The sequence below is a fragment of the Centruroides vittatus genome, unplaced genomic scaffold (assembly GCF_030686945.1).
Source record: "Centruroides vittatus isolate TY-2023 unplaced genomic scaffold, ASM3068694v2 contig_329, whole genome shotgun sequence".
NCBI lineage: Eukaryota > Metazoa > Arthropoda > Arachnida > Scorpiones > Buthidae > Centruroides > Centruroides vittatus.
Genome location: NW_027122113.1, coordinates 3,865,525 through 3,889,318, shown reverse-complemented (window position 1 = coordinate 3,889,318; position 23,794 = coordinate 3,865,525). Strand labels below are relative to the sequence as shown.

The window sequence follows — 23,794 nt, the reverse complement described above, 5'->3', positions numbered from 1 at the left end:
GAATATAAGTGAAAAATAAAAAGATAGAAGTTTGAAATATTCGGTTTAACGAAATAACCTTTTTAGAATTTGAAGAATTACAAAATTTGCAATTTTAAATATTAAAAAACTATAAATATTTAAAGGAAACACAAGTAAATTGGATAAATGCCAAAATGATAGCAAACTACATAGCTTTGGGCTTTCGATGTGTAGACTTAACCTCAGATTCCCAAAGGATATTCGGAAATATTATAGAATGAGACAATATTTGTTCGAGAAACCATCAACAAACAGAGGGATGGTTGTACTTCTGTATATGTCTATCGATAGAGTGGGTCTTACATCGATTGCTAGGCTGTTACATGACAGCATAGAATATAAATGTTACTACACACAAAACCCCTAAGCTTAACCAGTTTAGAATGCTTTGGTTGGTAAATTAAATCCTGGATCACGGGATCATTTTAATCGATTTATCGAAGCCGTGACGTTTTTACACCCCTCAGATCAACAGATTTTTGTATCATTCACTCTCAAAAATGCCATTTTTATAGTATTTTTGAGTCAGAAAAATAAGTTTATATATATACGTTTCATTGCTCTTCTTTCTCTGCAAACAGGAAAGACTGTAGTAGTTGGAATAAGGTAGTCTACTCTATCTAAACTACTAAAATATTTTATTTATTGATTATTTTTATTTTAACAGAAATTTTATGGTAAAAAGTCTTGATTAAGTTAGTTAAGAAATGAACATTCTTCAATAAAAACCATCTGGAAAAATTCCTTTGTATTCATTATTTTTCGACAAACCAAATGAGAAAGATGGATGGAAAAACTATTTTTACATTAAATGGGATAAACTTACACTTCGATTATTCCAAAAAATAAAAAAAATAAAAATTCAATTTTCGGAAAATTTTGAAAGATTATTTTCCAGGAATAGGCAGGTTTTATAATGTTTTCACACCGTAAAAAAATAGCAATAACTTTTAAAAATTTTAAGTTGGAAACACTTTAAGGTGAATCTCAAAAGTGGACAAAGAACTTCAAACAACCATAAAACTAGTCCAAATGGTTTGTTCTCTAAAACCATCCAAAATTTTCCAAACTTTAGCATCGTTCTTTTAGCCACCTGCGACCATAAATTGGCACTTCTTGCGGTTAATGGTATTGTGATTTCGGAAGTAAACAATCAGTTGAAAATCATTTTTTTTCCTTTTCTTTTTATTTTACTGATATTTGAAGCAATATTTCAAACCGGATAGAAGCTTTCAATAGGGAGTATTGTAGATAAAACTTTCATTTTGAATATCCTTTGATGATTAACAGGCTTAAGAGCACTTAAGTAAGGTAATAATTATTTGTTTATTATTCTTCTTACAGAGAAATTTTGTAAAGTGTATAGTTAAAAAGGAAGAAAACAAAAGGAGGAGAACAAACATTTTTAATGTACAATGATTGAAAGTGCAGATGCATTTGAAGGGAAGGTGCACCAAATTTCTTGCACGTATTATACATTGACCACACGCCATATAAAGGAAAGCATTGTTAAGGAAGATAATAACACAGTGGAACATAACGAACAGCTGCACTTTCTCAAGAGGTAAATTCAGAGAAGGATTTAGTTTATATTAAAACAAAAAAAGTTTTTATAAATATATATATATATTTCTAATAAATAAAATGTTTTATTCTTCACTTACTTTTGTGTACTATAATCTAGAAAACAAGGAAAATTTCTAAAAAATTTACATAATAATAAATTTTATTAATATATTTTTTAAAAAATATATAAACAAATTTTTGTAAATTTTGAAAATAACATTTTTTTTTTTAAATCTAAGAGTGAATTTTAAAATCTTTCTTTCTTTCTAAGGGAATATTTTCGATTTTTTTTCCTTGGAAGCGTTTTATATAACGATTCGTCAAAATATTTTTAAGTTTTGAGTTATGGCTTTGGTGAAATATTCTCGTGTCAAACTTTTGGATTTTCTCTTGGACAGATCAAAAATTGAACACTGGTTTCTTATGGATAAAACACAAAACTGAACACTGTTGACCTTTTTGTTTTCTTCCTCTCCGTCTTCTTCTAAAAACTGTTTTCAGTATGTTCTTCTTAGAACGGTAGACAGAAACGGTGCATCATTTTCTTCTAAACAAAAGAAGGAAACTCTTGAAGCATTTTCGTTTAAAGAGAAACGAAAAAACAAAAAGTGTGTGCAACTTTCAATATAGCAAAAGATAAAAGTGGTGCAAAGGTTTTCACTTTGAAGAAAGAGACTGATAGCAGTGAAGCATTTTCACTGTAAAAGAAAATAAATAAAAATAAAAGGCAAACTGAACACAACGTTTGAATAAAAGAAAAACTGTTTTCAGTATTTTTATTTATGGAAATCAAATGAAAATGTCGCATGAAATATAAAATTTGTCTATTCTGTTTTCCTATTTCTTCTTCTTTAGTTTAAGAAAATCGATCAAATTTCCTATAGACAAGCGATTACGTTAATTTAATCTTTTAAGAACTACTAAGTTTAATTAACTACTAAGTTAGTTAAGTTCGTAAGACAAGAAGAATTCTCATAAAGTGAGTTGTAAGCTATTTGGAAGCGTTGGGAGTAACTTTATGTTGGTGACAATGTAAATAGAGCAAAAAAACACTTTTCTTGCATCCTATCTTTCATTTATGGTCCATCGCACTCTATATGAGAGAGAAGTGCAGCCAAAGCATACTGTATATCGATTAAAGTCTAACAGATTGCAGTCAATCGGAGAGAGAGAGGTCGGTGTACCTTCATAGCCAAAATTGGACGGCGATTTTAAAAGGTAACTCTTTATACTTCTACATGGACTAGTGGGAGTTCCTCTTTTTATCCTTCTTCTCTCGAATAGCAAAAGTTATCTAAAATGATGTATTGTCCCTTGAATGCACTACATCCGTTTATTTTGCTAGAAATATAGGATAACCTCTTCTATTATAACTATCATTTGAAATATATAAAAAAACCATAATTGAGGTCTTGAAAATTATTTGTTAAATTGAAAAAGGTTAGTCGAGAAAGTTTCGACTTTGGCTAGTTCTTTCGTCGGCATTTGTGTAGTTATAAAATTAAACTTTTGAAAAATATCAATAATCATCTTATAGGAGATTATATAAACCTTTTTTTAAACTGAGATTTAATCTATCGAATAGAAAAATGATTCGTTGAAAATTCTTTAAAGTTCGAGGATTTTTATGAAATTTTTTTCGTTTTTCAGTAGAAGATATTAACAGATAGAAAAGTTAAAATAATCATATCTGAGCTGACTTCTAAAGGTAAAAATTCATTTTAACACACCATCTAATATTTAAAAATTAAAGAAAAAAATCCATAATTATACCGAAGACATATTTAAAATAGTTCCACTCCGTAGGAAATTAGACTACTTCCAATTTTGTATTCTTAAAGAATAAAGAATTTTATTATGGATGTAAAAATTTAGAGAGAGCAAAAGTTGGAAAAGGAAATTTAACATTCCTGGATAATATCCGTAGAGGCGGTGATTACAGATAAAAGAATATTCTCAAGAATGATATCCATTCAAAGAATTCGTGCTTAATTTTATCCAAGAATGACACGTACTTCCTAATGGAACTACTTAAGAGAAACGAAGGGAAGTTATGTTTCCCCTTCTCTCCTCCAACTAACTTTAATGTAGCTAATAAGTATATATTCTTATCCCAGAAATTAATATCAATAAACTTTCCAGTGATTTATTTTCTCCATGTTTCTACAAACTTCTCTTGATTTATCTAAACAAATCTAATATTTTTATACATTATTCAATCATTCATCTTCATTTTAAAATAACAGAACATTTTCTTTCAAATACTTTAGAAAAACTGAAAATGGGGGGAAGGAAAGAGAATGCAGAATTAACTCTAAAAGAGATTAACTGTTGTGATTACCATTTTGCTCTCCATCATTAAAATAATTAGGAACAAAATTATCGCGATGAATATAATGCTTGTTTGAGTATAAATCAATAAAAACTCCTTTTAATTAAGTAAAATATCTTAAATTTGTTAGTTTATTTTGCTACATTTTTTTTTCCCTGTATGTTCTGATGACAGAAAAAATAATTTTTTTCCTGTTTTTCCGTTGATTTTTTCATAAATTAATACGATATTTAACAAGTGGAAAAATGGATTAATTGTTGTTTACAGTGTAGGAAATATCTATTTTATTAGATGTTGAAAAATACAAGAAAATTGGTTATTTCCTAAATGTAAAAGTATCTCTTTCAGATGTTTAATAATAGAAATGATAGTTTTATGATATGTATTTTATTATCGAGAAATATTTTGTGAATAAAAATATTTCTGCATAAATATTTTTATTGATAAAATATGTATTTCTCGATGTAAATTTTTAAAAATATATCCTGTAAAGAAAAAGATTAAGTGTTTTCTTTTCTTTTTTATTATTCTATCAGTATTTTTTCTAGCATTTTGTTTACATTATTTTCATTAATTATAGATGAACTTAGCAGGTTTTTTTAACAGAAAAATAATTTCAACGTTATTAAATATTTAATTTTAAAAAAACTGTATTAAAATATAAGTAATATCAAAAAAAATCCGCCATTAGAAAAATAAACATTTGATTAAAATCCTCTAGCAATATTTTTAATATATTTAGCATAAAATTTTAATTTGTTTTAAAATTTTCCATTAATATTTACATTGGATTTATAAATATAAAGAATATTTTGTACAGTGATTAAATAAAATAACTGAGCTTTTTTTCTTTTTAATTTTTTATTTATAAGCCTTCAAAACGGAAGATCAAAAAATCTAGTAATATTTCCCCTTTTTTTTATTTATAATAAAAAAAGCATACTTATCTAGAGATTTTTTCCTCCTTCTTTAAAATAAAAACATCTCATTCTTTTGAAAAACAAAAATATTTATGACGGAAGAATCAATAAGAAAAATATTTTCGGCAATCAATAAAAACTCGGGGACTCTTCTACATAAAGAAACAATAGTGGAAAGATATGAAAAGAAAAGAGGAGCTTGGAGGAAAAGAAAAAGAAAATATAAAAAGAAAAGAAGAGTAGTGATCGTGTCAAATGGCACATTCTATAGAAAAGTTGACGTTAAATGACGTACTATATACCTATACAATTGAGTAGATAGATCGAAAGTTGCCAAAGTTATCGACTGGATACTTGTGAGAGAAAGTGCAGCTGTTGACATGAATCAAGCCGTTGATTTGTTTTAACTACACCTCTGCATCCCCATCACCACTTATAAACACTTCTTACAACCCAATAATAACATATTATCCACCATCTTAAAAATCAAGTTACGAAGATTTCCACTTTTTTATGCTAATTTATTGATTACATTTAAATTTTAGAAAATTTTACTTAGTTTTTTTTTTTCCTTTCTTTCTTCGTTTCCTTCTTTCGTGCTTTTAGTTGATAATGATCTAAAATCTATTAAGATAAGTTTATTTTTTATTTTTTCTTTTGATAAATTGCAAATTATAAAAAGTGAAATGAGATTTTCTAAAGTATAATTTTTGATCTCTTTTTTTAATATTATTATTTTGATAAATTAATATCTAAAAAACACTTCTAATGACTAAGTTCTACGCAACTTTGATATTAATTTAATATTTCTATATAAGTTTAAAAAAAATATGCTATTTATTTGATATATTTTTGGATATATTTTACCGACAAAATAATAAATTAAATTCATAATTTAAAGTGACAATTTTAAAGTATGAAAATGGGATAATTTTAACGACGTAACAATGTCTTAAACAAGGCGAACGGAATGAATTTTATAAATATAAGTTATAATAAAATTTAAATTGTAAAGTTCGAGAGAAAATATAGTCTGAAATCAAAATTAATCATTGAAAGAACCATCAATTATTATTTAATTATCGTAGAGATGCTTCCTGAATTTTGACAAGAGTTATGAATTAAGCAAATTATATATCATAGAAAATGATCTACAATTAAATTTCTGTAACTAAAGATGAAAGAATGGTTCATTCAGTAAGAAGAATTATCTTTAATAAATATTTAAGTTTTATAACCATATTTTCGACTAGTGATTATTAAGGAAGTATTCATTTCTACAAGAATATTTATGATAATTATAAAGTTCATACATCGATTTTAAACGTGTGATGAATAGATAAAATATTTTTAAACATAAAGTTTGTTTTTAAAAGTAAATAATATGCTACAACAGTTTAAAGTGTTGTAGTACAGTATATTAGTGTTGTGAAGCTATATGCACCACTGCTTTTACTGGATCGCAGGAGGAGCACTTGCCCATTTTTTTTCCCTCTGTAAACGCCCATGTATATATATATATATAAAACATTTTCTATTCAACACATAAAAGATTTTAAAAGTGTTGAATAGAAAATGTTTTATATATATATACATGGGCGTTCACAGAGGGGAAAAAACGGGCACGTGCCCCTCCCTCCTGGGATTCAGTAAAAAATAGTGGCGCGTTATAGCTTCAAGGGGTCCTGGAAAATTTGAATTAGGAAACACCGTTGACTTCAAATATTTTTGTTCGGGAAATTTTGGGGATCCCCGGTATCCTCCTTCGTTTTTTAACTCGATCTCTGCGTTGTGCCAGTGCACCCTGCGACTGAGCCATACCGGCAATCTAGGGTCCCAGATGTGTCCCAAATTTAAATTTCGATATTCTTAGTAAAGTAACGAGTTTATAAAAGATTGATTTGTGGCCTTCTGTTGTTGGGGAATCAAGACAATTGCCCTTTTTGCCCATAAGATAACGCTTAGATTCTACAAATTGTAATCGTAAAAATGATTGAGATATGCAACCTTACACCCTCCACCATGGGATACTTTTGATGCAATACTGTATTCTATAATCCACTTGTGAAAAAAATCTCCCCAGAAAGTAAATAATTAAACATTTAGGAATGTAATTATTTTTCTCCACGCTTTGCTCCTTGAAAAATTTTCTGCAGACGTCCACGTATATAAATAGATTATTTTTAAACATGAAAATTTGTTTTTAAAACTAAATAACAAGTTACAAAACAGGTTTTAAAATCTTTAAAGTGTTGAATAGAAAATGTAATGAAATTTGTACATAAAGCTTGTGTTCTTTAATTAAAATCGATAGATTAAACTTTTAAAGTTTTTCATTTTAAATAATTTCTGAAGGTTTAGAATTGATTTTAATTAATTCTTTATCTTCTCTATTATTAAATTTTTTCAACTAAAAAGATAATAAGAACAATTAATAGCTTTTTAAGGATCATCAGCTTTCATAAGATTTTTTCTAACAATTATCTTTTCACAACTTCTTCACTGTTTTCTGCTTCAAAGATCATTAAAGAAATTCACTTTTGATTATTTTTTTTACTATCTGAATATCTTTATTATATTCCAATAAATAGGCAAATGATTTTATTTCATACAGAGGTTATTGCACTTAAAAAATGTGAATTTTTTTTTTCAAAATTACGTAGCAGCCCATAAATTTCTTCAAAATTTAAAGAAAATTTGACAATTAAAGCATGAATTTAAATGATTTTTTTCCTACTCTTTTCCCTCTTAAATTAAGATAAGTTCAGTTTAAAAAAAAATGTTTAAAAAATTAATTATTATAACTATTATAATTAATTTTTTAAGCAGTTTGTAATTACATTAAATCGCCATTTTTATGAAAATTTTAAAATTTAATGTGACGAATGTAATTTTTAAAATAAGTTTATATCGAAAAAATGATGAAAAATTACAGTAAAAATGCTTTAATGGGAACTTTTATTATAATTAATTATAATAATTAATTTTTTTATTATTATATAATTGTAATAAAACTTATTACAATTTAAATATTATGGAACGTTAATTTTATTTCATGGAAAATATTAAATAGCAATTGAAATGAAAGAAAAATTAAAATATAATTATTTATAAAAGTTAAGATTTAAAAAAAAAGCAATTAAGTAATTGCTAAAAGTGAAATCATTTACATTTATTTTAAAAATTTTCAATTAAAATTTAATTAAAATAAAAGCATTAAAATTCAAAAATCTAGAAATTTTTTAAATTTTAATTTTTCATTTGTTTATTTATTTTTCCTTATTTGAATAATTTACACTTCTATTACATATTGTGATTTAAATTTCTATTTGTTCGTAATTTTACATAAACAAGAAAAATAGGGATAAAAACATTTAATAACTTAATTAAACAAAAACAAAGTTTAATTTAAATAAATGCGAGAGGATCGTTAAAAATACGATAGAAAAATGTAGAGATTTATAAAATTTAAACCCTTTAAAAAAAGCCATTCGTGATGGAGGAAGATTGCAGGTTCCTAAACCAAAAATAATTCAATCAGATCGCACCTCCTAAACTAAATTTAAAGCCTGTAAAAAGTATTTTTAAAAAAAGTGTGCCAACTTGATTTCAATTCTATTTATATTATTCCTTTCAGGGGCAAGATTTATAGGGAAAGTATACACAATTGAGTCGAATAAAAATTTCGATTTTGGTAACATTGTAGATAAACAAAAATTCTCTTTCAAAAGTAAACACATCGGGTGCTGCTACAGTTCTATCTACCCTAGAGACATATAGAAGTGTGTATGATGTGTGGTAGTGGACACCCAGCTGTCCTCCTGTGGCTGATGGAGATTCTGGACCGCATCCAAAATAAGTATTTCCTTTTTTTCCCACTTCCCGACGAATACAGGGTCAGTGATCTTTCCAAATATTTCTATGGGACCGCTGATAGATGAAAGGCCACAGAAAGTTTTCACTTCATGTATGAGAGAGTAGAAAGTCATTTTTATTTCCAACTAAACTTCGGCAATGTTTCCTCTTCTCTATTTTTCTTTTATTTTATTTTATTTTTTCCTTTCACTTTTTGATGAGCTGGAAATTCGGAGAAGTTCCTCTCTTTTTTCTTCTATTTCATTTCCAGTGAAAATCATTACGTTGTTATCATTTTTCTTCTTTTAAAACAAAGTTGTAACCGAATTATATTGGTAAATATTAAACTTGAAGATTGATCTCGTATGATTAAGCGACGATAAATTCTCTTAAAATTGGAATTATTTTTAAAATACATAATACTTTTTAGTAATGAATTAGAATTTTATGATTATTTCTACTATTGTTCTCTCTTAAACTTGTAATAAATTCAACTTGTAGTCGACAAAATTTATTATTTTACGTATAGTAAAAACTGTAATTTCTATATAATAATTTAGTATAAATATATACCGTTACTTACTTTAATAAAGTACAGTTAAGATAAAATCATTAATATCCTTCGTTGCGGTGATAACGCTTTAAATCAGTAGTTCTTAACCTGGGGTTGCACGCACCTCCGGAGGCTGAGAGACTTCTACAAGACAAATGTCTTACTGAAGTCTCTCAGTCCATGTCTAGATATAATTTTTTTCTTTTTATTATTGAATTTTTCAAATCTTATTTTCTGAGAAGCGAGATTTTTATTATAAATGAGATTATAATAAAATTGTACAAATATCAAATTTAAATGTGTAAGTATATATATTCCCGTTGAAATCCCTAATCTAGTCTTTAAATTAATGAATAGATTCTAGTGAATTTTCTTTTTTAATCGCTTAGTTGTACCTTAAATTGGGCTAAAATACACCTAAGATAGGCGACTGTAACGTTACCACTTAAAACAAATTTTTGTCGGGATGCGTGAGTGCATTTTAAAAATTCAAGGGATAGGAACAGCGTAAAAAGTTAAAAACCACCGCTGTAAATAAATATCAAATGCAGAATTTTCCGACGCATTTTAACTGATGGTTTCCTTTTATCATATTAAAGGGAAAGTAGTTATCTAGGAACCAAATTTTTTGAGTAATGGACACGAATTTCCAATACAGTAGGCACGACCTTACTGTATTTCTCGCGACCCACCGGTTGGAGATTGAAATCTAAAGGATTAACGCCTTTCCATTGATCTAGATCTACTGACATAGTTAAACATATATTTATCGCTCTTAAATAAAAATATTTGCACAAATTAGCAATCTTATCATATGATACCATCCTGCGCATTAAATTGAGTTCCGCAAACATTCGCAGCTTAATCCTCGATAATAATGATTTATCTTCTCTCTTAAATCTTTTAAAAACACATTTTATTTTATAAACTTGTATATCTTTAATTTAAAGTAAGAATATCCATCGAGTAATTTTAATTTAGAAAGCGATAAACTACGCGCTAAGCGACGCGATTTCGCGTCACGCCACGAGATAAAATTACTTACGTCTTAATTATCTTTAGCTAAATAATTACTTAAAATTATATTTAAAAGCTGATAAAATATTCGCCTACGCTTATTTAATTGCTTGTTTAATTTATTAATAAATATATATTTTTTTAATTTTTCAAAATGTTAAATTAATCCGAAACGAATGAAGAAAAATTTATGATATGCAATAAATTCAAAATAAATTACAATATAAAATGAATTAAAATCATTCAAAGTGACAGCATTAACATATTCTTGTCAAGGAGAGAAAATTTAAATTTTAACATGTCCCTATCAAAATTCTCTAGATACAAATATTCGAAATTTGGTCGTGTGTAAATGTGATTTCTTGATAGAATTTGGCAAAGATCGTCATGACAGATGATGTTAAAATATTTTTCAACATTCTTTGATTAAAATAGCCGAAAATTTAATTACTTTCGTCTTATTTGAACAGAACAATACATATATTCGAAAGGAGTTCCCTTAAGGCAGCGTAATTTGTTTCTACTTTAATAAGGTAACAGTTCTTTCATCTACTTATTTGCATATTTGATCTACTTTGCCTTCTGGGAATTGTCTAATTTATTATTTGAGAAAAGAAATTCTCCAATTTATAGGCTAAATGTTATAGAGCTAACATTTATTATTGTTGCTGTTATTACGAATGTTGTTTAAATTATAAATTCGTCTCAGTTTTAAACTTTTTTTCCTCCTCCTCCTCCTTCTATTCTTCTTCCTCCCTTTCTCTGCATTCTCAGTTAAATTGCATTCTAAAAATTACAATTCTTTTTTCATATTTTAATTTTATTTATAGTTTCTTTTAATAATTTATTTTAAACTTAGTTATCGCTAGTTAGGTAAATTTGTTTTTATATTTCTCAACGGAACAACTTATTAGTATGAGAATATTTAACAATTTAGAACTGTTTCGCCGCACAATATAAATAAATTTTATTTTTAGAAATAATTTTTCTGCTTTTGAATATATATATATTTATTTTATTTTTTTTAATTTTCTTTTCACGAACGATTTATTGTACGAAGATGCAACAGAATTTTTAATGTTTTAGCTGAAGAAAAAAAATTTTTATAGCTGCTTTGATTAAAAATTAATTAATATCGCTTTAATACAAAACGATAATTATATGAATAAATATAAAGAATAAATGAAATTTTCTTTTATGTATGACCTTATTACAAACAAAAATAAGTTACAAGAATAAATGGCAATAGATGATAAAGAAGTGAACCTATTTAAAAGGACCTCATCGAATCTCGAGGCGGAAAATCCCATGTGAAAATTAGAAGAAGTCAGCATCCCACGTCTTCTGGGATTGCCATTGCAAAGACCAAATTTGTCAATAATACTTTTGGTTATCAGGTCAAGATAGCAAGCAGCAAGTAGCTGAAGATAGAAGAAATTCGAATCCGATCTAAGATTTCGAAAGTCAAGTTGCTGGGCACAGTCCCACCACACCCCCTCTTTATGGCATTACACGTTTGTAAAGATAAATAAATAGTTGATAGGACCTATCTTTCTATCCAGAAATGGGTGTGTCTTTAACATGCACTAAGTAATAAATCTTTTTTCCTTTCTTTTTCTCTTTCTATTTTTCTTATTTTATAGCGAGATTTTAGTGTAAAGTAACTTTCATTTTACACAGGGCGTTCCCTTATTTTAGAAACGTAGGAATTGCTATAAGTAAAATAATATTGGATACTTATCATTCGCTTTGAACATAAAACTGAAATCTGATTTTGAGGAGAATGATGTTAAAAAAATGAAATTTGTCCTCTCGCATCGAGTAATTTTCATCTCGTACATTCTTAGGGGGACTGGTACCTCTAAAATGTCACCCATCTTACTCTAAGCTTTACTTTTATGGTTGTCACATCTGCTAGTTGCTAAAAAAAGTAAAAAAAAAACAAAAAAACAGTGGTGACAATGTTCGAATAAAAAATAGCCATAACAACATTCTGCAACCGTGGGTAGTTAAGAATAAATATTTAAACTTGCCCTACACTATGTTGGTTTATGCTGCCATTACAGGATCTAAAAAGATACAGAATCTACCGGAGGTATCTAAATCATAGCTAACTCTACTTCAAGACATTTATGCTAGACTTTTCCATTTCCTGTATCATATTCTATGAGCTCTATACGGAATTTCTTCTTTCTAGGAACGGAAAGTAAGGAATTTTGACATGGTAATTAAAAATAATTCATGATTAAACGTCAAAAATTTTGTTTATTTTTTTTAAAGTTCATTTTAGTCTTTAATTCTTTAAGATTTTTCTGAGAATAAGAAGAAAAATCGCTGTCTTTTTGAACGGAATTCTAACTGAGATTTATGTTCCAGATGTAACTTAGGTATAAATTTGTTTTTTTTTTGCTTTCCAGATTTTATTATCTAGTGGAAAGATGTCCGTCGCTAGGAGTTAAAGCCAAGGTAAAGTAGCAATCTTTTCAGTTTAAAGCTTGTTCAACTATGTCAGACACAAGAATTTTGGATTTGTCACTTTTATAAATTTTTCACTTTTTTTTTTCCCTTTAAGTTCAAAAGAGAAATTTTTATATGCACAAGCGAAGAAAAAGTATGTATATAAATTTAATTATTACTTAAATAGTTTTTTTTTTAAACAAATATATAAAAATTTTGTAAATATTAGCTTATACTAATTTTTGTTAGTTAATCACAAAAGACCATTTGCAATTTGCAAACGGTTTTTAAATGTGCTGACATCTTTGTAAATTTTAATTAAAGGAAGAATTTTTTTATGTTTTCATCTCTGTAAAAATCTGTAAGTTAAAGCAGGAAGAAGAAGGAAAAAAAATCAAAAACAAACATAATGAAATTTTACTTGGTTGATGAGAAAAATCACGTAGTTTAATGCCACATAAGGAAAGAATTTTTCGATCATTAGCGCCATCCAGGGATAATTACAGAAACTGTTTTCGAAAATGCATTTTGGCCCACCCCGCTAATAGTCCCCAAATGGAAAATCGTAAATAAAAATTAAAATAGCTTTCCTCTTTAAGACAAAAAAAAAAAAAAAAAAAAATTAAATGTTGCGGAATTATAATTATTTTCTTCTCCAAATCCATTTTATTTAAAAATAAGTTTTCTATAAAGTAATCTTATGGATCCAGGTTCGAGTATTTTTTAACATAAATATTAAATTAATATAAATTATTTTGTTAAAAGTTCTTAGTTTTAGTTAAATATAAAAAAAGTAGTAAATTAAGAAATAAAAAACAAAAATACTATATATATATTCTTTTAGTTTAAAGTAAAATGAAATTCTAATAATCTTAATTAACGGCAAATTAGTGTTGGAATGAAATTAATGCGATACAAATTTAATTACTATAAAATGTGGACAATTCAGCGAAGAGAAAAAGACAAAAAAATTTTTTTAATATAAATTTTCTTTTTAAGAAAAGCTGAAATAGAGCACAATTAAAATGAAACGGACATGATGCGAAATTAAATACAATTTCCTAGAAACGAATGTAATTAACGAGAAATAAGCACAATTAAAGTGAAATAAACACGAATAAATGGAATAAATATAATTAAAGTGAAACGAACATAATTAACGAAAGACGAACAAACGCTCAACAAACTGCAGTTAAGTGAAATAAACCACAATTAAAGAGAAACCAAGCAAATGTATTTTAAAAAGGTAAGAAGTAAATAATTAAATTTTTCTCTCTGACTTTTTTTTTTCCTTTCTGTTTTTCTCTTTGTTATTCTCGTTTTATACATCGTTTGCGTGCTTCTTAATTGAGCACAATTCATAAACAGTTTTTAAAAAATAAAATAAAATAAAAAGAAAAAGTAATCGCTGATTAACGAGTAACAGAATAGCTTAAATATAGATTCATACGTCACGTTAAATTTTATACACACAACACATACAAATTTGACATGAAAAATGGAGGAGAAAAAACAAAAAACAAAAAAAAAACAAAAGAAAAATTTAAAAATTTCGTTCTGTAACCTCGCAGGATGGATGACAGAGATGCTTGTTTTGCTGGCCAACCGAAAATTGTCCAACTGGACATGGGCTATCCTTTGGAGGATTAAGTGTGACACTTCATCTCTAGGGAGTATCTAGGAGTGCCGACCGAAATCAATCCAAACTGTTACAGGTTGATGTAAGTAGAAGCGATGATACGTTCGAAATAAAACTTTTTTTTTTCCTTTCTCTCGTTTTTTTATTTTTATTTTATTTTATATTTTAAATTTCCCGACTAGAAACGGAATTAATTCCTCTTCTTTAAGATCGCTATCGAGTGTCAGAAATTGAATTTGGTTTATCAAAATAACATGTACTTACGATGTTTCGTAGACTTTTTTGAGACGAATCGGGTGAGGTTAACGTTTGCGATGTTGCCGGATAGTGTGCTCAGGTGAATTATTATGATCGATAACGGAGAAGGGAAAAGTATACTATACGATCACAATCGAAGCAACCCGTTAATTTTAGAAACTACTCAGAAAAAAATAGAAATTGGCAAAAATAAGGGAGGAGAAGGTACTAACATCAGACATCGTATCTCTTCTGCTAGGATGCTTGAGTCTGCTTTTCCTAAACTCGAACCATTTCAGCAAGGCACGGTCCACTCGTATTAAATAGGGGCGCTCGGTAGTTTTGTAGTAAGAGGCAATAGTTTTGTTATTAAGGTAGCATCTAATTTTTCCCCCCTATAATTTATATTAGGGAAAGAAATTTAAAACATAAATTAATCGTGATTATTTCTAGCTGAAAGCGAAATCATATGAAATTTAAGAGAATAAAAACAGTAGTATTTGTTTATTTCTATAGAAGTGTCCTATAAACAGATTATTCTATAAATAACAATTGCAAATTTATCCACTATTTTGTTTGATATTTTGAATATGAAGAAAATTAAATTATTTTTTTTTATTTTTTTTAATTTTTCAGGTTAATTTTGAAGACATTTTTTTTATTGCAAGAGATTATTAATAAATGAGAAAAAAATCTCAGGTATGTTTACGTTTGTTACTGACTCATGAAGTAAATTTGTAATAAAAATGACTCATTACTCATACAAAAGTTACTCAATTTTCATGATGTAAATATGTTAAGTAATATTTTAAGAATTTAAATATCTTATGTAAATAATTAACTTATTTTATGCTATTTAATGTTGTACAGTACATTATAAAATAGCCTTGTTTTAAAACTAAAGTAACGATTTAATAACTATTTTTAACATAAAATGAGGAAATATTTTATCAATTTAATTTTATATATTTTAATATTCGTTATAGAGTTAGATTTGCATATTGAGCAAGCAAAAATAATGTTGCTAAATATACAAAGAAATTTTTTTTTGTATCTTTCGATCCATTTACATGCAGATAAAATAGAATTTAATCCTAGTTACACTTATTTTCCTTCGTAGAGGGATGACGAAGGAAAAACAAAAAATAATAAAAGTCAAAAAATGAAATATGTGCAAAGAAAAAAATTGCATCCTTTTCCTATCCCGTGTACCCTTGACATCATTCACGAATATCGTGTAGTAGAGTCACGTGTTCCTCTTTGTTCTATATCTGAAATTGCACGTGTGCTAGGTCACGTGATCTTTCGAAACTTATATCGGGGTGGTTGTTCCTTATTATTGTTCGTCTTTCCTCCTCCAAACCGTGAGTTGGCATTATTTTTAAAAGTGTTACTGGAACAATACATCTTCTTGGATTTGAATATGAATAACTTTTAAAAATAAATGAATTAGAAAATATAACATTTACTTCCAAAAATATTTAAATCCGTCTATCAGGTAAATTTCACAATATAATTAAACAGGCAAATTTTGTAAGCTGTTTATATAATGCGGCAAATGAAAGCTGTTAAATCATGTTTAAAGTCAAATAATTAAATTTTAAACTGTGCGACTACATCAAATAAACATAAAATTCGAATATAAGGATTGAAAGTTTGATGCATATTGGAGAATATTTTCATTTTTTATGATATTTTTCAAATCCTCGCCAACAACAGCCTAGTGATGTCTGTTCTTTCTCCTACCTTAGCTAGTAGTAGATCCTGATATATCGCCTACATTTTTAAACCGTTAGAGGAGTGCAGCTTTGGATTTAGATAGCTGTCTCTCTAGATAATTCACACGTCTAGTTCAACAACGAGCACCTGGTCGCAGTTGAGTATTTCCACCTAATTGATTGACTGCACGAACTGTTGTTTGCGTCACTAGCTTAACTCAAGTGGATGGGTGGTCTCTTCGTGGCACCGCTTATCCTTTCCCAACTTGTTTCTATTGTCTTCTCAAATACATTCCTTCTAAATTGTTACCGTCGGGATGCTGTATACGTTCTTTTTTTTATTAGATTCTAACATTTATTAAATTTTTAGCAATTATCTTTCGAACAGTTCACTTGCTTAAGATATAAATATGGCAGTTCTTACTATAAAAGAAGAATTATAACTATAATTTTTGTTTGAAAATAGTCCTCGATTCCCTATAGTTTTCATTTTTGTTGGATGTTCCTTTCCATGTTTTATCGTAGGAGCTTGGTCTTGGTTCAAAGCACTCGAAGTATAAGGAGTTTGGCAAGATACTTCTTCATTCTTCTACCACCGACGGTCATAGATAATGTAACCAGTTACCACATGCCCGTTATAAACAATGCTCTGGCAATTAGGAATGGCCATAACATACCTTATAACGACCACTGGGAGTTTATCCTTGACAATATAATTGTGGAACATGTAAAACTGTCATGAAAATGTAAGGATCCAAACGTTAATTTACTGCATGATCTTTACTCTTTGCCTTTTTTTATGTTTGGATATAAATCTTGTACGGCAGTAGTTTAGATGTTATTTTTATGGCATTTTACAGGATTAATCGCTAGAGAAGTTTGAAATATCTCGGGATATAAAATTCTTCAGAAGAGTCTAGTCTATAATTCCAGTTAAAAATCCGTTACTAAAAATTTCTAACCCGTAGAAGGAAATTTTTATTTTTTTAAAAATTTCTTATAGTTTAAGAAAATTATTTAAAAATATAGAATTTAACAAAGCTTTTATTCATAGAGAACACTTTCTACAAAGATTCTTCACACTTTTCTAGGAAAGATTTGAAGTTTTATAATTGATGGAAGTGGTAAATGGATTAAGGTGATTCTATTTAACAGAACATCGACAGACTATAAATTATATTTAAGATGTTCAATGCATTTCCCTCCGGATTTCATCTTGAATTTTTTTTCCCTTTATTTTTTAAGATAATTTTAGAGACGGTGGAGAATGGCTTAAGGAAGAAATTCATTAATTAGCAAGTTGGAATAATAAGTCATTTGGAAGACCAACCGGACTAATTGGAATCCGGATAAAGTTTTTTTTTATAATACTTAAGAAGCCCATTAGAAGAAACTATACTTCTGTCTGGTAACAAAAGCTTTCTTTCTCTTCTCACACATCAGGAGATGCAAGAAAAAATTCTCACAAAGTTAAAATTTACTGAACTAGTCTTTTAATTATTCATTCTAATAGATGCATATAACGGTAAAGTCACGCTAAGAAGTTCTGTCGTTTCTAAGAAAATAATAAAAACGTTTTAAAAGAAACAAAAGAGAAGACGAAAAAGGGAAAAAATTTAAAAGAAAAAAAAAGCATTAAAAGTATCAAGAGAAGAAAGTTACTTTAAAAACAGTATTAAGGAACAGTAAGAAATCGAAGAAATATGATGTGAAATAAGTAAATAATAAACTAAATAACTACAAAAAAACAAATCCTCTTAAAAAATAAAGGTAAAGAAACAACAAATTTACATTATTAGTGATGAAAAAATATAAAAATACCATCGACTTTTAGCTCTAAAAACATGGAAAATACAGGAAGACACACGTAAAGTAAATAATAGTATTAACATTACTTGAACGAAAAAGAATTTTGACATTTCTTGACTTTATTTTAAAAATGAATCTTTTTTTTTCTGACATAAATATTGAATATCGCAACTTTTATCTTTCGTATATTTAACTTATCTAGAATGCATTATATATAGAGAATGAATGGTACGTTCAAAGATAACGTAACGATTGCAGGTAAGTTATTTGTTACTAAGATAAAAAGAATTTAAAAAATATCAATCTTATTTATTTTCTTTAGATACCAAAAATTTTCATTTGATAAAATGATACTACACTAGTTTTAATTTAAATATCACGTACTAGAAAATATGATTGAAAAGGTGTAATCCAGTAAACAACGATGGCAAAAAATGGGGGGAGAAGGTGTATTATCGTAAAGATAAGAATGGTACGCCTCTAAATAAGTCTACACTCTCGAATGAAATTTAATCTACTTTGCTTCTTACACGCTGTTTATTGTCTGCAAAAAAGCGTTACCTTCTTTCTGGATTGCCTTTTGTGATAATAACCTGGCAGTAATGGCACTTTACTACACACAATGCAGTCAAAAGTATTGGTTTCGGCCCTGGGTTTGTCTAAACAATAGGCATTAATCATGGAGAAAATAGTAAAAAAAGAAAGAAATTTAAACCCCCCTTTCCAGATCGAATTACGTAATCAAAAGGGAGTAGAGTTAATTTTCTTGTTTTTTTTTATTTCTTTTCTTTTTTACCTTGTATCTGTCGATGTAATTATCATGAAAAGGTGAACGGAAAAGTAACGTATTATTCGTCACTCAGAATGGGTATAATGGCTAATGAATAGACATTTTCGTCGTCTATGTGTAACCATTAATACACGGTGTTCAATTTAAACAGGTAAAAGCAATTTCTCCGCTGAACTCTGGTTACTTATCGATTTTCTGACATAAAATATTTGTCCAATCACTTATATCAGTAATATTCCAGTATATCTAGATACAAAATAGTTGTCTCATATGATTAAAAAGGGAATTATGAATTGACTTATGCTTTGATTTTAGTGAATTTTATATAAGAAAAATACTGTATTGTTCACAATACTTTTTCAAAGCCAATAAGTGTATATTAGAATTTAAGAAAATAATAATAAATAAATATCAATGTTTAGGATTTTATTTTTCAAATTTTTAAGCAGAATTGCTCACAAATACAAAATTTAATAACAGATTTGAATGAACTTTTGGTTTTGTATGTAGATGTGTGCAAAATATATATTTAGTAATATTAAAAATATTTCATTCAAATAAAATGAAACTGCAATTATTTTCAGTTATATGCAAAGTTTTAAGTGTTTTTGAACACAAATGTTTATTATATAGCATATTTCATGTATCATAAATGGTTTCTTGTATGGAACTATAATGAAACAAAATAACTATCACTTCAAATTTTAATTAGAAATGAAAAAAGTTCGATTTTTGTAAATACTTTCAAGAAGAATTATAAATCATATAATGCATAAAAATAAAAGAAAATGGCGTCTGCATAATAATATATTCAAATAGATTCGAAAACAAATGCTCGCGTTTATAGTATGCAAGCAATAGTAAGCCATTTCTGACAAAAGCCATGTGCAGAAGAGTTAAAAATTTTAAAGAAAACTCTCTACAACATGCAAACTAATTGTCAAAAAAGTTCAAACTTGCAGACCAATTTAACTAGCACGTGTGATGCGTGTTCTTATTATCAATTTACTCTTAAGTAAAGAAGTTAATTAGCAATGTAGAATCAGTAATTCATCAAAAACCAACACTCTCTTTACAAGATGAGGAGGGGAGAAAAAATCTACTTACGATATCAGGTGATGCGGAACAAGCTGGCAAATGTTCAATCAAAATTGTGTCAACACGATAGAGAATACTGTTTATACAGTACACGATAGAGTAAACTATTATAGTATCACACCTTATTAAGTAAAGGTCAAACTTCTAGTTATAATTGCGAAAGATTAAGGAAGCGGAAAGAGATCACGAATCCCGGACGAAAGTTTGACTCTTCATTGTTTGAATTTTCCTGTTTAAATCCATAAATAACCCATGAAATATTTTTCTTTACAAAACTTATTTCGAACCATAAATTATTTCGGTTTCATTAAGTATAATAAAGCAAGTAAAACTTTCTTTATATACAGTTTTTCTTTTGGTAAATGCGACGTCGCGCAACCTTTACGATCTTAATTCTCGACTTAATGAATATTAATTATATATATAATTTATGACCGAGTTAATTAGTCAGCCTGTTAATTGTCTGTATTTAGACCATAACTAGGCGCCGGGACCGAAATTTGAAATGTTCGACAAATTTATGGATCTATTAAAAGTCCGAGATAATTTCACCATTTTTCATCGATTCCGTTGCACTTCTATTACTGTTAACTCGATATTTAAGCTTTGGTATTTCGTCTATCTATATCTTATTAGATAATTAATTGAGAAAATTAGATTTGCCTTAATTGATCCTGCATTAGTTTCCGAGTAACGAAAAGGTGAAGAGAGAAATTTACCACGCGTACTTTACTTCCTACGCTTTGAATTTTACTCGTTAAACTCCTTTATTTTAAATTATGTATATAAATATACTTCCAAATTTTCAATTATATTTTTATTTATTTTATTGCTCACCATTGTTTTCATACATTTTAAATTTATTTAGAACGATTCAGGTGCTTCTAATTTTATTCTTTCCTTGCTTTCGGTGCATACATATTGTTCCTCTACATATTTGAATTGTCTATTTATAGCGCTTGCTTTCTAATCTTTACCTAATTTTTGAATGATTCTTGTCCGAAATGATTTACTTTTACTAAAATTATGAACTTTTCTATTTATTTTGCAGTTTTTTAAAACAATATCTGCATACTTCTCCCTCCAAAACATAATTTATTCAATATATTCCAATTTTTATAACTAGATTTTTTGGTTGTGTTTTTATTGCTTAGATTTTATGCTTTACTTATAAATTTCGAATTTTTATATGTTTACATGCTTTAAATAATACATATTACGTTTCTGTTCTTTTATTTTTATATATTATATTTTAGAAAATACAATAAAACTCGATACGAAGAAGGCATTGACACTCAGGACTCATGCCCCGAATTTTTAATTTGTACCTCGAATTTTTTTATTACTGTTACTTTTATAATATATTTTTATTTATATCTTTGAAAAGCTCTCTACGCTTTATTTAATTTCACAATCTAGGAAGAGATTCTTAATTTTAATAATATTGATCGAAAGTATAGAATTCTTCCCTTTCATTGTAGCTATTTCCTTAAATTAATCATTCTTAATTATTAATTTGCTTCCGATATGAATTTGCGGTACAATTCGATTGTTTTCGTTAATTACTTATTCAAATTTCTAAAATACAAAAGTAAAGAACTTTTAAATTGCAAGATCGGGAAAGAGTAATGATAAAGATGATGGATTTGGTAAGAAATCCTTTGTAAATTATGATGATGATGATGATGATAAGTGAGCATCGACATCTAATGATGATAATGAATTTTCAAACGTTAGTGAATTTGAATGAAAAATACACTAGATTAGACTAGAATATCTTGCTGTAATGTCCATTAGAAAAAAAGATTCTCGGTAATATTTGAGGTGAAAAATAATCGATGAATTACTAAAGAAATTTTTGCTACGTATTCCTGTTATTTATAATGCAAAATAAATTCTAAATTGGTAATTTATCTTTCTCTATATATATAATCATTAAGAGTTATACATTTATTAATATATATACTTTCTTCTGTGCCCTGCTGATACCTTTATTTTATAAACGACTTCTATAAAAAAAAAATAATATGATAAGTTTATATAGATCAGTTATAAATTTAAAAATCTAAAATAGGTGCTTATAAATTACAAGTATTTTCATGCTTTGAATTTTTACATGATATTTTGAATTATTATAAACCCTATTTATAACTGTTCGTTTATTCTGCAGCTTTCGCTTGTCGATGTTTATCTTTCCTCCTTTAAAAGCGACGTTTTACCTTTCATCTTTGCTAATGGTACATACTTGTCACTCTATTGCACATCTTTCTTCTATTATTGCAAATTTTTCTTGTCAATGTCCCCACTTTAGCTCCTCTCTAACGCATCTCATCTTTACTAACCATTCACACTATTTATAAATCTTCTCTTATTTATTATCTAGTTTATACAAAATTGATTCCTTATTTTTTACACTCTTTCAAATTTACATATGCTTCTGCGCCTTGAAATTTATTCCTGCTTTATTCTTCATGATTTTATTTTCTGTTCCTACATTTTTCGATTATATTTTGAATATTTAATATTTTAAATTTCATAATTACTGTAATACTTTATGGTAAATTTATTATGTCAATCTGTGAACTTACAGCAATTATTATAGACTTGTTTATATATTGAATCTTTGTTTTTGAATTTGTAATGGATTTTGAGTGTTTAAAACGGCTAATTTTATTGCTTCCTATAGGCAAGGATAAATAAAATGTAAGCAATCACAGTTAAGCTTAGAAAATTAGAATTTCTCTTCAATTTTCAAGCTTATTAGATCAATACAATTCCAGAAGTATGAATCAAAGAGGCAAAGAACTTGTGAAACTGATAATTATTATTTTATTGTATGCTTTATGAGTTATATAACAAGTCTTGTTCGGATTTTCGGATAATAGTTTGCAGTGAAAACAATTTCTTTCCTGGCTTAATAACTGATTGATTTTGTATATTAAAAAAAAAAAACATTTTAAGCATTTATAACTCGACCTAATTATGTAAATCAGTTATTATAAATAATGTGTTAAGACAGACTTATAAAAATATATACGTTACGAAAATTCGAACGAATTTATTACACAATCTTAAAATTATTTACATTATTCTATATTCTATTCACTTATTTACTACACGGCTTTATCCCGACTTTCTAGACTGATGTTTATCTTTCTTTATTCCAAAACTGACGCTTTACGTTTCAACCTCATCTTATCTAATGGTACGAGTACAACACTTGTCATACTATTGCTCACCTTTCCTTCTATTATTGTAGATTTTTTTTCTTAGTGATGTACCCATCTTTGCTTCTCTCTAATGCATCCCACCTTTTATTCTCTCGCTACTGATACGCTGCAGCTCTTGCCAGTATACGACATCATAGATACCACGCACCTATCTTCATCCCGACGATGCAACGTCACGTAAAAATCAATAAAATCCTAAATAAAAGCTTGATACTGAAAAAAAAATGTTCGTACCTCACGCTTTAATGTGCAAAATATGTTAGGAATTTCAATTATTTAAGTAATTTCCTTTAATCTATTCATCTGATATTTAATTTTATCTTGATTTTAGAGATATAAAGAGGCTTCATATTTTCAAACATTAAAAAAAAAGAGGTTGTGTCGTCGATTTTATGTGTAAGATGCTTGAAAAATTAGTTTTTACAGATAAAATAGAAGAAATTCTTAAGAGTGGATTTAGCTTAGATGTGGTCTATAAACGGGAATTACAAGAATCATGATATAAATTTAAAGTTGAAAGTCTCCCGAAGTGAAGCGGTGTTCTAAATATGA

At 27.6% G+C, this 23,794-nt stretch overlaps 1 protein-coding gene and 1 long non-coding RNA gene across 3 annotated transcripts in view; one reads left to right on the top strand and one right to left on the bottom strand.

The window, feature by feature from the left end:
• Window positions 1-23,270, bottom strand: part of LOC136973806 (adhesion G protein-coupled receptor L3-like) — a 118,290-nt gene extending 95,020 nt beyond the window's left edge. Inside the window, exon 1 of one of the 2 annotated variants that reach the window (XM_067268581.1) lies at window positions 23,252-23,270. The gene's annotated coding sequence lies outside the window, so the exon portion shown is untranslated. Of the gene's footprint in view, window positions 1-14,624; window positions 14,880-23,251 lie in introns of those variants that run through there. The other variant, XM_067268579.1, reaches the window with a different exon arrangement.
• On the top strand, window positions 15,662-18,120 carry LOC136973850 (uncharacterized). The gene is made up of 3 exons (XR_010880559.1): window positions 15,662-17,061; window positions 17,561-17,723; window positions 17,829-18,120. It is a non-coding gene; the product is annotated as an uncharacterized lncRNA (long non-coding RNA).
• Window positions 23,271-23,794: the final 524 nt, after the last annotated feature.